This window comes from Scyliorhinus torazame, chromosome 5, assembly GCF_047496885.1.
Source record: "Scyliorhinus torazame isolate Kashiwa2021f chromosome 5, sScyTor2.1, whole genome shotgun sequence".
NCBI lineage: Eukaryota > Metazoa > Chordata > Chondrichthyes > Carcharhiniformes > Scyliorhinidae > Scyliorhinus > Scyliorhinus torazame.
The window spans coordinates 123,729,848-123,743,568 of record NC_092711.1 but is presented as its reverse complement, the minus strand read 5'-3'; the positions used below and the strand labels follow the sequence as shown (position 1 = coordinate 123,743,568).

At 45.8% G+C, this 13,721-nt stretch overlaps 4 non-coding genes across 4 annotated transcripts; all 4 read right to left on the bottom strand.

The window, feature by feature from the left end:
- Positions 1–4,020: 4,020 nt before the first annotated feature.
- Positions 4,021–4,093, bottom strand: trnav-aac (transfer RNA valine (anticodon AAC)). The gene has a single exon. It is a non-coding gene; the product is annotated as a tRNA-Val (tRNA).
- A 3,132-nt stretch (positions 4,094–7,225) lies between these two features.
- trnar-acg (transfer RNA arginine (anticodon ACG)) lies at positions 7,226–7,298 on the bottom strand. Its single transcript has one exon. It is a non-coding gene; the product is annotated as a tRNA-Arg (tRNA).
- Positions 7,299–9,720: 2,422 nt separating this feature from the next.
- trnac-aca (transfer RNA cysteine (anticodon ACA)) lies at positions 9,721–9,793 on the bottom strand. The gene has a single exon. It is a non-coding gene; the product is annotated as a tRNA-Cys (tRNA).
- A 2,422-nt stretch (positions 9,794–12,215) lies between these two features.
- trnar-acg (transfer RNA arginine (anticodon ACG)) lies at positions 12,216–12,288 on the bottom strand. The gene has a single exon. It is a non-coding gene; the product is annotated as a tRNA-Arg (tRNA).
- Positions 12,289–13,721: the final 1,433 nt, after the last annotated feature.

The window sequence follows — 13,721 nt, the reverse complement described above, 5'->3', positions numbered from 1 at the left end:
CTCTCCTGACTTGCACCCTGTCAGAGCGCTTTCCTGTTGTTCTGTTTGCTCCCACCAGGATTTGACTTGGTTAAAACGTCCGACATTTCTAACCCGTCCCGGTTTTAATGAAAGGTGATGGTGAAAGACAAGCTTTGTTGTCCTGTCGACAAATTCCGCCTGACTCGCTGAGTTGTTCCAGTATCTTCCGCAGATGTTGGATCAAATTTCGATGGCTATAACAGCGTGCTTCTATGACATCTTTGGGCTCGTTGGTCTAGGGGTATGATTCTCGCTTTGGGTGTCGTGGTTTCGAAACTTGCGGGAGGTCCCGGGTTCAAATCCCAGACGAGCCCTTTGATAAGGTTTTCTGTTGGTCAGGCGATATGTTTTCTTCATTTCTTTGCGGCTCATTCGGCGGGATTCATTCACATTGAGTTTGCTTTGAGAAGCTGAGCTCACACGGCAGGGAACCAATAGGTTCGCGAGACAATCGGGACATTGTCTAAAAGCTTGTCTATGTGTGGACATTCGCTTACCTTTATTGACTTATTCCAGTAGATTCAGGCAGCTCTCTGTATGTTTCATTTTATTCAGTTCAACAACATCAGACTGTGTAATCTCTCTTCTCCCTCCACCATCTGTTTATTTCCATCAAGTTATTTTCATTCCTTCCATTGGCATGTTTTACCCTCAGCATTGCCCCCCTCCCCTCAGCCCATACCATCCGACTTGAGCAATCTGATCCCTGTCGCCAATTGTTCGCTGACACACTGCTTACTTTGTTCTGATATTAACACATTCTGATCTCTTGAGGCGCCACTATCAGCACCTTTGTTAGCCTTGATTAGCCTCATTTACATTCCCTTTTTCTTTCTGTCCGAGACATTTTCGTCATTTTCCACCTATTGCTGACCACTCTATCGAGGCCCAATAGGGCACGCCAACCCCGCCCCATCCACATTTGTCTGAATCTGACCCCATTTCCAGTTCTGCAGCTTTGACAAAGAGTCACCCAGGCCCGGAACGACCGCTGCCATCTCGCTCCACAGAGGCCGTCAGTCCTGCTGAGATTGTCCAGTATGTTCTGTTTTTGTTTCAGAATGAAGCATCCGCAGTAAGTTGCATTTGTCGTTCATTTAGACATATTTGAGATGGTGAATAAGTAGGTTTATCTGCATTTGTAAATGCATGAAATTCTGTTGTGGATGAACTAGCTCCGCATATCCAAAATAAGAAGGTCCTTTTCTTCTCATTGCCTGTCGAAAATTCAGTGCTTGTGACTTAATGTGGAATTTATTTTGGTGGCTCATGAGAGACTAATCCTCATAATCCTCGAACATACGAGATGGGGGAACACAAGTACTTTGTGCAAACATTCCTCACACAACATGAGAAGCACTTGATGTTTCTACCCGGTATGGCCCCGGGGACCTTTCGCGCGTTAGGGGAATGTGCTAACCACTACACTACAGAAACCGCTGGCGGTGCAGTAATCAATGGACTTGTGCAATGTTCAACCTCACTGTGTGCCTGCAGATTCTCATGGTTCGTCTGAGAGGCCATGTCACTTATTACAAGAAGACAGCCGTTTCTTTAAAACCGATGTCTCAACTTATAAAACAATCAGAAATCGAACTTTACAGACCTGAAGATAAGTTATATTTTGCTTCAAGTGGAAGTTAAATTGAGAATGCAGGGCTTTCGTAAATAACCACAACCAGACGGGTGCATGCATTTTGCTATTGCTCGTTGATGAAGACCAGTTACGAGATTGCGGCAATAGTCAGCAACAGACTAAACTGGAAGTACGAGATGTTTCTGCCCGGTTTCGAAGCGGGGACCTTTCGTGAGTTCGGCGAATGTGATAACCACTACACTACAGAAACAGCTGGCAATCAACGGACGTGTACAATGTGCAACCTCACTGTGTTGCTGCAGATTCGCATGGTGAGGCTGAGAGGCTAGGCCACTTATTACAAGACGACTGCTGTTTCTTTCAAAAACAGATGTTTCAACATATAAAACCACGAGATGTAGAAATTAGGTCGAACTTAACATGATCTGCGTTAACTTCACAGGGACGTGACCCATCTAATCCACAGAGCCAAAGTGGAGAATTGAACTGACTGGAGAGCTGCATCTTAACGCTGACCTTCCGGACCTCGGCCTCCTGAAATGTTCCAAAGAAGCTCAACAAACACTCGAGGAACAGCAGCGCATCTTTCCACTGGGCTCAATACAGCTTTCACACTCATAGTGTGTGCAACAGTCTCACACTGTAAATGCTGCCCCCATTCTGTGTGTCCTTCCATCGCAGATTTGGGTTTGAATCTTGTTTCCACTTCTTCTTTGTATCCGAGCGGTAGTTGTTGAGAGCTGGCACAGACACAGCGGCTGGAATGGCCTCATACTGTGGTGTAATTATTCTCTCATTCGATGCTCACCTCACTCTGTGGCCAGGGAACCCTAGGCCTTTTCTCATTTAATCTCTCCTGACTTGCACCCTGTCAGAGCGCTTTCCTGTTGTTCTGTTTGCTCCCACCAGGATTTGACTTGGTTAAAACGTCCGACATTTCTAACCCGTCCCGGTTTTAATGAAAGGTGATGGTGAAAGACAAGCTTTGTTGTCCTGTCGACAAATTCCGCCTGACTCGCTGAGTTGTTCCAGTATTTTCCGCAGATGTTAGATCGACTTTCGATGGCAATAACAGCGTGCTTCTGTTACTTTCCCGGGGCTCGTTAGTCTAGGGGTATGACATTCACTTACCTCTATTGACTAATTCCAGTTGATTCAGGCAGCCCTCTGTATGTTTCATTTTATTCAGTTCAACAACATCAGACTGTGTAATCTCTCTTCTCCCTCCACCATCTGTTTATTTCCATCAAGTTATTTTCATTCCTTCCATTGGTATGTTTTACCCTCAGCATTGCCCCCCTCCCCCCAGCCCATACCATCCTACTTGAGCAACCCTGTCGCCAATTGTTCGCTGACACACTGCTTACTTTGTTCTGCTATTAACACATTCTGATCTCTTGAGGCGCCACTATCAGCACCTTTGTTAGCCTTGATTAGCCTCATTTACATTCCCTTTTTCTTTCTGTCCGAGACATTTTCGTCATTTTCCACCTATTGCTGACCACTCTATCGAGGCCCAATAGGGCACGCCAACCCCGCCCCATCCATATTTGTCTGAATCTGACCCCATTTCCAGTTCTCCAGCTTTGACAAAGAGTCACCCAGGCCCGGAACGACCGCTGCCATCTCGCTCCAGAGAGGCCGTCAGTCCTGCTGAGATTGTCCAGTATGTTCTGTTTTTGTTTCAGAATGAAGCATCCGCAGTAAGTTGCATTTGTCGTTCATTTAGACATGTTTGAGATGGTGAATAAGTAGGTTTATCTGCATTTGTAAATGCATGAAATTCTGTTGTGGATGAACTAGCTCCGCATATCCAAAATAAGAAGGTCCTTTTCTTCTCATTGCCTGTCGAAAATTCAGTGCTTGTGACTAAATGTGGAATTTATTTTGGTGGCTCATGAGAGACTAATCCTCATAATCCTCGAACATACGAGATGGGGGAACACAAGTACTTTGTGCAAACATTCCTCACACAACATGAGAAGCACTTGATGTTTCTACCCGGTATGGCCCCGGGGACCTTTCGCATGTTAGGGGAATGTGCTAACCACTACACTACAGAAACCGCTGGCGGTGCAGTAATCAATGGACTTGTGCAATGTTCAACCTCACTGTGTGCCTGCAGATTCTCATGGTTCGTCTGAGAGGCCATGTCACTTATTACAAGAAGACAGCCGTTTCTTTAAAACCGATGTCTCAACTTATAAAACAATCAGGAATCGAAGTTTACAGACCTGAAGATAAGTTATGTTTTGCTTGAAGTGGAAGTTAAATTGAGAATGCAGGGCTTTCGTAAATAACCACAACCAGACGGGTGCATGCCTTTTGCTATTCCTCGTTGATGAAGACCAGTTACGAGACTGCGGCAATAGTCAGCAACAGACTAAACTGGAAGTACGAGATGTTTCTGCCCGGTTTCGAACCGGGGACCTTTCGCGTGTTCGGCGAATGTGATAACCACTACACTACAGAAACAGCTGGCAATCAACGGACGTGTACAATGTGCAACCTCACTGTGTTGCTGCAGATTCGCATGGTGAGGCTGAGAGGCTAGGCCACTTATTACAAGACGACTGCTGTTTCTTTCAAAAACAGATGTTTCAACATATAAAACCACGAGATGTAGAAATTAGATCGAACTTAACATGATCTGCGTTAACTTCACAGGGACGTGACCCATCTAATCCACAGAGCCAAAGTGGAGAATTGAACTGACTGGAGAGCTGCATCTTAACGTTGACCTTCCGGACCTCGGCCTCCTGAAATGTTCCAAAGAAGCTCAACAAACACTCGAGGAACAGCAGCGCATCTTTCCACTGGGCTCAATACAGCTTTCACACTCATAGTGTGTGCAACCGTCTCACACTGTAAATGCTGCCCCCATTCTGTGTGTACTACCATCGCAGATTTGGGTTTGAATCTTGTTTCCACTTCTTCTTTGTATCCGGGCGGTAGTTGTTGAGAGCTGGCACAGACACAGCGGCTGGAATGGCCTCATACTGTGGTGTAATTATTCTCTCATTCGATGCTCACCTCACTCTGTGGCCAGGGAACCCTAGGCCTTTTCTCATTTAATCTCTCCTGACTTGCACCCTGTCAGAGCGCTTTCCTGTTGTTCTGTTTGCTCCCACCAGGATTTGACTTGGTTAAAACGTCCGACATTTCTAACCCGTCCCGGTTTTAATGAAAGGTGATGGTGAAAGACAAGCTTTGTTGTCCTGTCGACAAATTCCGCCTGACTCGCTGAGTTGTTCCAGTATCTTCCGCAGATGTTGGATCAAATTTCGATGGCTATAACAGCGTGCTTCTGTTACTTTCCCGGGGCTCGTTAGTCTAGGGGTATGACATTCACTTACCTCTATTGACTAATTCCAGTTGATTCAGGCAGCCCTCTGTATGTTTCATTTTATTCAGTTCAACAACATCAGACTGTGTAATCTCTCTTCTCCCTCCACCATCTGTTTATTTCCATCAAGTTATTTTCATTCCTTCCATTGGTATGTTTTACCCTCAGCATTGCCCCCCTCCCCCCAGCCCATACCATCCTACTTGAGCAACCCTGTCGCCAATTGTTCGCTGACACACTGCTTACTTTGTTCTGCTATTAACACATTCTGATCTCTTGAGGCGCCACTATCAGCACCTTTGTTAGCCTTGATTAGCCTCATTTACATTCCCTTTTTCTTTCTGTCCGAGACATCTTCGTCATTTTCCACCTATTGCTGACCACTCTATCGAGGCCCAATAGGGCACGCCAACCCCGCCCCATCCACATTTGTCTGAATCTGACCCCATTTCCAGTTCTCCAGCTTTGACAAAGAGTCACCCAGGCCCGGAACGACCGCTGCCATCTCGCTCCAGAGAGGCCGTCAGTCCTGCTGAGATTGTCCAGTATGTTCTGTTTTTGTTTCAGAATGAAGCATCCGCAGTAAGTTGCATTTGTCGTTCATTTAGACATATTTGAGATGGTGAATAAGTAGGTTTATCTGCATTTGTAAATGCATGAAATTCTGTTGTGGATGAACTAGCTCCGCATATCCAAAATAGGAAGGTCCTTTTCTTCTCATTGCCTGTCGAAAATTCAGTGCTTGTGACTTAATGTGGAATTTATTTTGTTGGCTCATGAGAGACTAATCCTCATAATCCTCGAACATACGAGATGGGGGAACACAAGTACTTTGTGCAAACATTCCTCACACAACATGAGAAGCACTTGATGTTTCTACCCGGTATGGCCCCGGGGACCTTTCGCGTGTTAGGGGAATGTGCTAACCACTACACTACAGAAACCGCTGGCGGTGCAGTAATCAATGGACTTGTGCAATGTTCAACCTCACTGTGTGCCTGCAGATTCTCATGGTTCGTCTGAGAGGCCATGTCACTTATTACAAGAAGACAGCCGTTTCTTTAAAACCGATGTCTCAACTTATAAAACAATCAGAAATCGAACTTTACAGACCTGAAGATAAGTTATATTTTGCTTCAAGTGGAAGTTAAATTGAGAATGCAGGGCTTTCGTAAATAACCACAACCAGACGGGTGCATGCATTTTGCTATTGCTCGTTGATGAAGACCAGTTACGAGATTGCGGCAATAGTCAGCAACAGACTAAACTGGAAGTACGAGATGTTTCTGCCCGGTTTCGAAGCGGGGACCTTTCGTGAGTTCGGCGAATGTGATAACCACTACACTACAGAAACAGCTGGCAATCAACGGACGTGTACAATGTGCAACCTCACTGTGTTGCTGCAGATTCGCATGGTGAGGCTGAGAGGCTAGGCCACTTATTACAAGACGACTGCTGTTTCTTTCAAAAACAGATGTTTCAACATATAAAACCACGAGATGTAGAAATTAGGTCGAACTTAACATGATCTGCGTTAACTTCACAGGGACGTGACCCATCTAATCCACAGAGCCAAAGTGGAGAATTGAACTGACTGGAGAGCTGCATCTTAACGCTGACCTCCCGGACCTCGGCCTCCTGAAATGTTCCAAAGAAGCTCAACAAACACTCGAGGAACAGCAGCGCATCTTTCCACTGGGCTCAATACAGCTTTCACACTCATAGTGTGTGCAACCGTCTCACACTGTAAATGCTGCCCCCATTCTGTGTGTACTACCATCGCAGATTTGGGTTTGAATCTTGTTTCCACTTCGTCTTTGTATCCGGGCGGTAGTTGCTGAGAGCTGGCACAGACACAGCGGCTGGAATGGCCTCATACTGTGGTGTAATTATTCTCTCATTCGATGCTCACCTCACTCTGTGGCCAGGGAACCCTAGGCCTTTTCTCATTTAATCTCTCCTGACTTGCACCCTGTCAGAGCGCTTTCCTGTTATTCTGTTTGCTCCCACCGGGATTTGACTTGGTTAAAACGTCCGACATTTCTAACCCGTCCCGGTTTTAATGAAAAGTGATGGTGAAAGACGAGCTGTGTTGTCCTGTCGACAAATGCCGCCTGACTCGCTGAGTTGTTCCAGTATCTTCCGCAGATGTCGGATCAACTTTCGATACGAGAATTGAAGACGTTCTGCTCACTTTGCTCTGCATCAAGAATCAGCTGTCCCACCCAGTGAGTTAAAGCGCACGCCAAAAGTTCGAATTCCGAGCCAGCCAGGAGTCGAACCTGGAAACTCCTAATTCGTAGTCAGACGCGTTATCCATTGCGCCACTGGCCCAGCCGGGTGCATGCATTTTGCTATTCCTTGTTGAGCCTCTGTGGCGCATTCGGCGGGATTCATTCACATTGGGTTTCCTTTGAGAAGCTGAGCTCACACAGCAGGGAACCAATACGTTCCCGAGACAATCAAGACATTTTCTAAAAGCTTGTCTATGTGTGGATATTCACTTACTTCTATTGACTTATTCCAGTATATTCAGGCAGCTCTCTGTATGTTTCATTTTATTCAGTTCAACAACATCAGACTGTGTAACCTCTCTTCCCCCTCCACCATCTGCTTCTTCCCCCTCCACCATCTGTATCCATCATCTTATTTTAATTCCTTGCATTGATATGTTTTACCCTCAGCATTGCCCCCCTCCCCCAGCCCATACCATCCTACTTGAGCAATCTGATCCCTGTCGCCAATTGTTCGCTGACACACTGCTTACTTTCTGCGATTAACACATTCTGATCTCTTGAGGCGCCACTATCAGCACCTTGATTAGCCTCATTTACATTCCCTTTTTCTTTCTGTCCGAGACATTTTCGTCATTTTCCACCTATTGCTGACCACTCTATCGAGGCCCAATAGGGCACGCCAACCCCGCCCCATCCACATTAGTCTGAATCTGACCCCATTTCCAGTTCTCCAGCTTTGACAAAGAGTCACCCAGACCCGGACCGACCGCTGCCATCTCGCTCCACAGAGGCTGTCAGTCCTGCTGAGATTGTCCAGTATGTTCTGTTTTTGTTTCAGAATGAAGCATCCGCAGTAAGTTGCATTTGTCGTTCATTTAGACATGTTTGAGATGGTGAATAAGTATGTTTATCTGCATTTGTAAATGCATGAAATTCTGTTGTGGATGAACTAGCTCCGAATATCCAAAATAAGAAGGTCCTTTTCTTCTCATTGCCTGTCGAAAATTCAGTGCTTGTGACTTAATGTGGAATTTATTTTAGTGGTTCATGAGAGACTAATCCTCATAATCCTCGAACATACGAGATGGGGAACACAAGTACTTTGTGAAAACATTCCTCACACAACATGAGAAGCACTTGATGTTTCTACCCGGTATGGCCCCGGGGACCTTTCGCATGTTAGGGGAATGTGCTAACCACTACACTACAGAAACCGCTGGCGGTGCAGTAATCAATGGACTTGTGCAATGTTCAACCTCACTGTGTTGCTGCAGATTCTCATGGTTCGTCTGAGAGGCCATGTCACTTATTACAAGAAGACAGCCGTTTCTTTAAAACCGATGTCTCAACTTATAAAACAATCAGGAATCGAACTTTACAGACCTGAAGATAAGTTATGCTTGAAGTGGAAGTTAAATTGAGAAGGCAGGGCTTTCGAAAATAACCACAACCATACGGGTGCATGCATTTTGCTATTCCTCGTTGATGAAGACCAGTTACGAGATTGCGGCAATAGTCAGCAACAGACTAAACTGGAAGTACGAGATGTTTCTGCTCGGTTTCGAACTTTTCGCGTGTTAGGCGAATGTGATAACCACTACACTACAGAAACAGCTGGCAATCAACGGACGTGTACAATGTGCAACCTCACTGTGTTGCTGCAGATTCGCATGGTGAGGCTGAGAGGCTAGGCCACTTATTACAAGACGACTGCTGTTTCTTTAAAAAACAGATGTTTCAACATATAAAACCACGAGATGTAGAAATTAGATCGAACTTAACATGATCTGCGTTAACTTCACAGGGACGTGACCCATCTAATCCAAAGAGCCAAAGTGGAGAATTGAACTGACTGGAGAGCTGCATCTTAACGCTGACCTCCAGGACCTCGGCCTCCTGAAATGTTCCAAAGAAGCTCAACAAACACTCGAGGAACAGCAGCGCATCTTTCCACTGTGCTCAATACAGCTTTCACACTCATAGTGTGTGCAACAGTCTCACACTGTAAATGCTGCCCCCACTCTGTGTGTACTTCCATCGCAGATTTGGGTTTGAATCTTGTTTCCACTTGTTCTTTGTATCCGGGCGGTAGTTGTTGAGAGCTGGCACAGACACAGCGGCTGGAATGGCCTTATACTGTGGTGTAATTATTCTCTCATTCGATTCTCACCTCACTCTGTGGCCAGGGAACCCTTGGCCTTTTCTCATTTAATCTCTCCTGGCTTGCACCCTGTCAGAGCGCTTTCCTGTTGTTCTGTTTGCTCCCACCAGGATTTGACTTGGTTAAAACGTCCGACATTTCTAACCCGCCCCGGTTTTAATGAAAGGTGATGGTGAAAGACGTGCTTTGTTGTCCTGTCGACAAATGCCGCCTGACTCGCTGAGTTGTTCCAGTATCATCCGCAGATGTCGGATCAACTTTCGATCCGAGAATTGAAGACGTTCTGCTCACTTTGCTCTGCATCAAGAATCAGCTGTCCCACCCAGTGAGTTAAAGCGCACGCCAAAAGTTCGAATTCCGAGCCAGCCAGGAGTCGAACCTAGAATCTCCTGATTTGTAGTCAGACGCGTTATCCATTGCGCCACTGGCCCAGCCGGGTGCATGCATTTTGCTATTCCTTGTTGAGCCTCTGTGGCGCATTCGGCGGGATTCATTCACATTGGGTTTCCTTTGAGAAGCTGAGCTCACACAGCAGGGAACCAATACGTTCCCGAGACAATCAAGACATTTTCTAAAAGCTTGTCTATGTGTGGATATTCACTTACTTCTATTGACTTATTCCAGTAGATTCAGGCAGCTCTCTGCATGTTTCATTTTATTCAGTTCAACAACATCAGACTGTGTAACCTCTCTTCCCCCTCCACCATCTGCTTCTTCCCCCTCCACCATCTGTATCCATCATCTTATTTTAATTCCTTGCATTGATATGTTTTACCCTCAGCATTGCCCCCCTCCCCCAGCCCATACCATCCTACTTGAGCAATCTGATCCCTGTCGCCAATTGTTCGCTGACACACTGCTTACTTTCTGCGATTAACACATTCTGATCTCTTGAGGCGCCACTATCAGCACCTTGATTAGCCTCATTTACATTCCCTTTTTCTTTCTGTCCGAGACATTTTCGTCATTTTCCACCTATTGCTGACCACTCTATCGAGGCCCAATAGGGCACGCCAACCCCGCCCCATCCACATTAGTCTGAATCTGACCCCATTTCCAGTTCGCCAGCTTTGACAAAGAGTCAACCAGGCCCGGAACGACCGCTGCCATCTCGCTCCACAGAGGCTGTCAGTCCTGCTGAGATTGTCCAGTATGTTCTGTTTTTGTTTCAGAATGAAGCATCCACAGTAAGTTGCATTTGTCGTTCATTTAGACATGTTTGAGATGGTGAATAAGTATGTTTATCTGCATTTGTAAATGCATGAAATTCTGTTGTGGATGAACTAGCTCCGAATATCCAAAATAAGAAGGTCCTTTTCTTCTCATTGCCTGTCGAAAATTCAGTGCTTGTGACTTAATGTGGAATTTATTTTAGTGGCTCATGAGAGACTAATCCTCATAATCCTCGAACATACGAGATGGGGAACACAAGTACTTTGAGCAAACATTCCTCACACAACATGAGAAGCACTTGATGTTTCTACCCGGTATGGCCCCGGGGACCTTTCGCATGTTAGGGGAATGTGCTAACCACTACACTACAGAAACCGCTGGCGGTGCAGTAATCAATGGACTTGTGCAATGTTCAACCTCACTGTGTTGCTGCAGATTCTCATGGTTCGTCTGAGAGGCCATGTCACTTATTACAAGAAGACAGCCGTTTCTTTAAAACCGATGTCTCAACTTATAAAACAATCAGGAATCGAACTTTACAGACCTGAAGATAAGTTATGCTTGAAGTGGAAGTTAAATTGAGAAGGCAGGGCTTTCGAAAATAACCACAACCATACGGGTGCATGCATTTTGCTATTCCTCGTTGATGAAGACCAGTTACGAGATTGCGGCAATAGTCAGCAACAGACTAAACTGGAAGTACGAGATGTTTCTGCTCGGTTTCGAACTTTTCGCGTGTTAGGCGAATGTGATAACCACTACACTACAGAAACAGCTGGCAATCAACGGACGTGTACAATGTGCAACCTCACTGTGTTGCTGCAGATTCGCATGGTGAGGCTGAGAGGCTAGGCCACTTATTACAAGACGACTGCTGTTTCTTTAAAAAACAGATGTTTCAACATATAAAACCACGAGATGTAGAAATTAGATCGAACTTAACATGATCTGCGTTAACTTCACAGGGACGTGACCCATCTAATCCACAGAGCCAAAGTGGAGAATTGAACTGACTGGAGAGCTGCATCTTAACGCTGACCTCCAGGACCTCGGCCTCCTGAAATGTTCCAAAGAAGCTCAACAAACACTCGAGGAACAGCAGCGCATCTTTCCACTGGGCTCAATACAGCTTTCACACTCATAGTGTGTGCAACAGTCTCACACTGTAAATGCTGCCCCCACTCTGTGTGTACTTCCATCGCAGATTTGGGTTTGAATCTTGTTTCCACTTGTTCTTTGTATCCGGGCGGTAGTTGTTGAGAGCTGGCACAGACACAGCGGCTGGAATGGCCTTATACTGTGGTGTAATTATTCTCTCATTCGATTCTCACCTCACTCTGTGGCCAGGGAACCCTTGGCCTTTTCTCATTTAATCTCTCCTGGCTTGCACCCTGTCAGAGCGCTTTCCTGTTGTTCTGTTTGCTCCCACCAGGATTTGACTTGGTTAAAACGTCCGACATTTCTAACCCGCCCCGGTTTTAATGAAAGGTGATGGTGAAAGACGTGCTTTGTTGTCCTGTCGACAAATGCCGCCTGACTCGCTGAGTTGTTCCAGTATCTTCCGCAGATGTCGGATCAACTTTCGATCCGAGAATTGAAGACGTTCTGCTCACTTTGCTCTGCATCAAGAATCAGCTGTCCCACCCAGTGAGTTAAAGCGCACGCCAAAAGTTCGAATTCCGAGCCAGCCAGGAGTCGAACCTAGAAACTCCTGATTCGTAGTCAGACGCGTTATCCATTGCGCCACTGGCCCAGCCGGGTGCATGCATTTTGCTATTCCTTGTTGAGCCTCTGTGGCGCATTCGGCGGGATTCATTCACATTGGGTTTCCTTTGAGAAGCTGAGCTCACACAGCAGGGAACCAATACGTTCCCGAGACAATCAAGACATTTTCTAAAAGCTTGTCTATGTGTGGATATTCACTTACTTCTATTGACTTATTCCAGTAGATTCAGGCAGCTCTCTGCATGTTTCATTTTATTCAGTTCAACAACATCAGACTGTGTAACCTCTCTTCCCCCTCCACCATCTGCTTCTTCCCCCTCCACCATCTGTATCCATCATCTTATTTTAATTCCTTGCATTGATATGTTTTACCCTCAGCATTGCCCCCCTCCCCCAGCCCATACCATCCTACTTGAGCAATCTGATCCCTGTCGCCAATTGTTCGCTGACACACTGCTTACTTTCTGCGATTAACACATTCTGATCTCTTGAGGCGCCACTATCAGCACCTTGATTAGCCTCATTTACATTCCCTTTTTCTTTCTGTCCGAGACATTTTCGTCATTTTCCACCTATTGCTGACCACTCTATCGAGGCCCAATAGGGCACGCCAACCCCGCCCCATCCACATTAGTCTGAATCTGACCCCATTTCCAGTTCGCCAGCTTTGACAAAGAGTCACCCAGGCCCGGAACGACCGCTGCCATCTCGCTCCACAGAGGCTGTCAGTCCTGCTGAGATTGTCCAGTATGTTCTGTTTTTGTTTCAGAATGAAGCATCCGCAGTAAGTTGCATTTGTCGTTCATTTAGACATGTTTGAGATGGTGAATAAGTATGTTTATCTGCATTTGTAAATGCATGAAATTCTGTTGTGGATGAACTAGCTCCGAATATCCAAAATAAGAAGGTCCTTTTCTTCTCATTGCCTGTCGAAAATTCAGTGCTTGTGACTTAATGTGGAATTTATTTTGGTGGCTCATGAGAGACTAATCCTCATAATCCTCGAACATACGAGATGGGGAACACAAGTACTTTGAGCAAACATTCCTCACACAACATGAGAAGCACTTGATGTTTCTACCCGGTATGGCCCCGGGGACCTTTCGCATGTTAGGGGAATGTGCTAACCACTACACTACAGAAACCGCTGGCGGTGCAGTAATCAATGGACTTGTGCAATGTTCAACCTCACTGTGTTGCTGCAGATTCTCATGGTTCGTCTGAGAGGCCATGTCACTTATTACAAGAAGACAGCCGTTTCTTTAAAACCGATGTCTCAACTTATAAAACAATCAGGAATCGAACTTTACAGACCTGAAGATAAGTTATGCTTGAAGTGGAAGTTAAATTGAGAAGGCAGGGCTTTCGAAAATAACCACAACCATACGGGTGCATGCATTTTGCTATTCCTCGTTGATGAAGACCAGTTACGAGATTGCGGCAATAGTCAGCAACAGACTA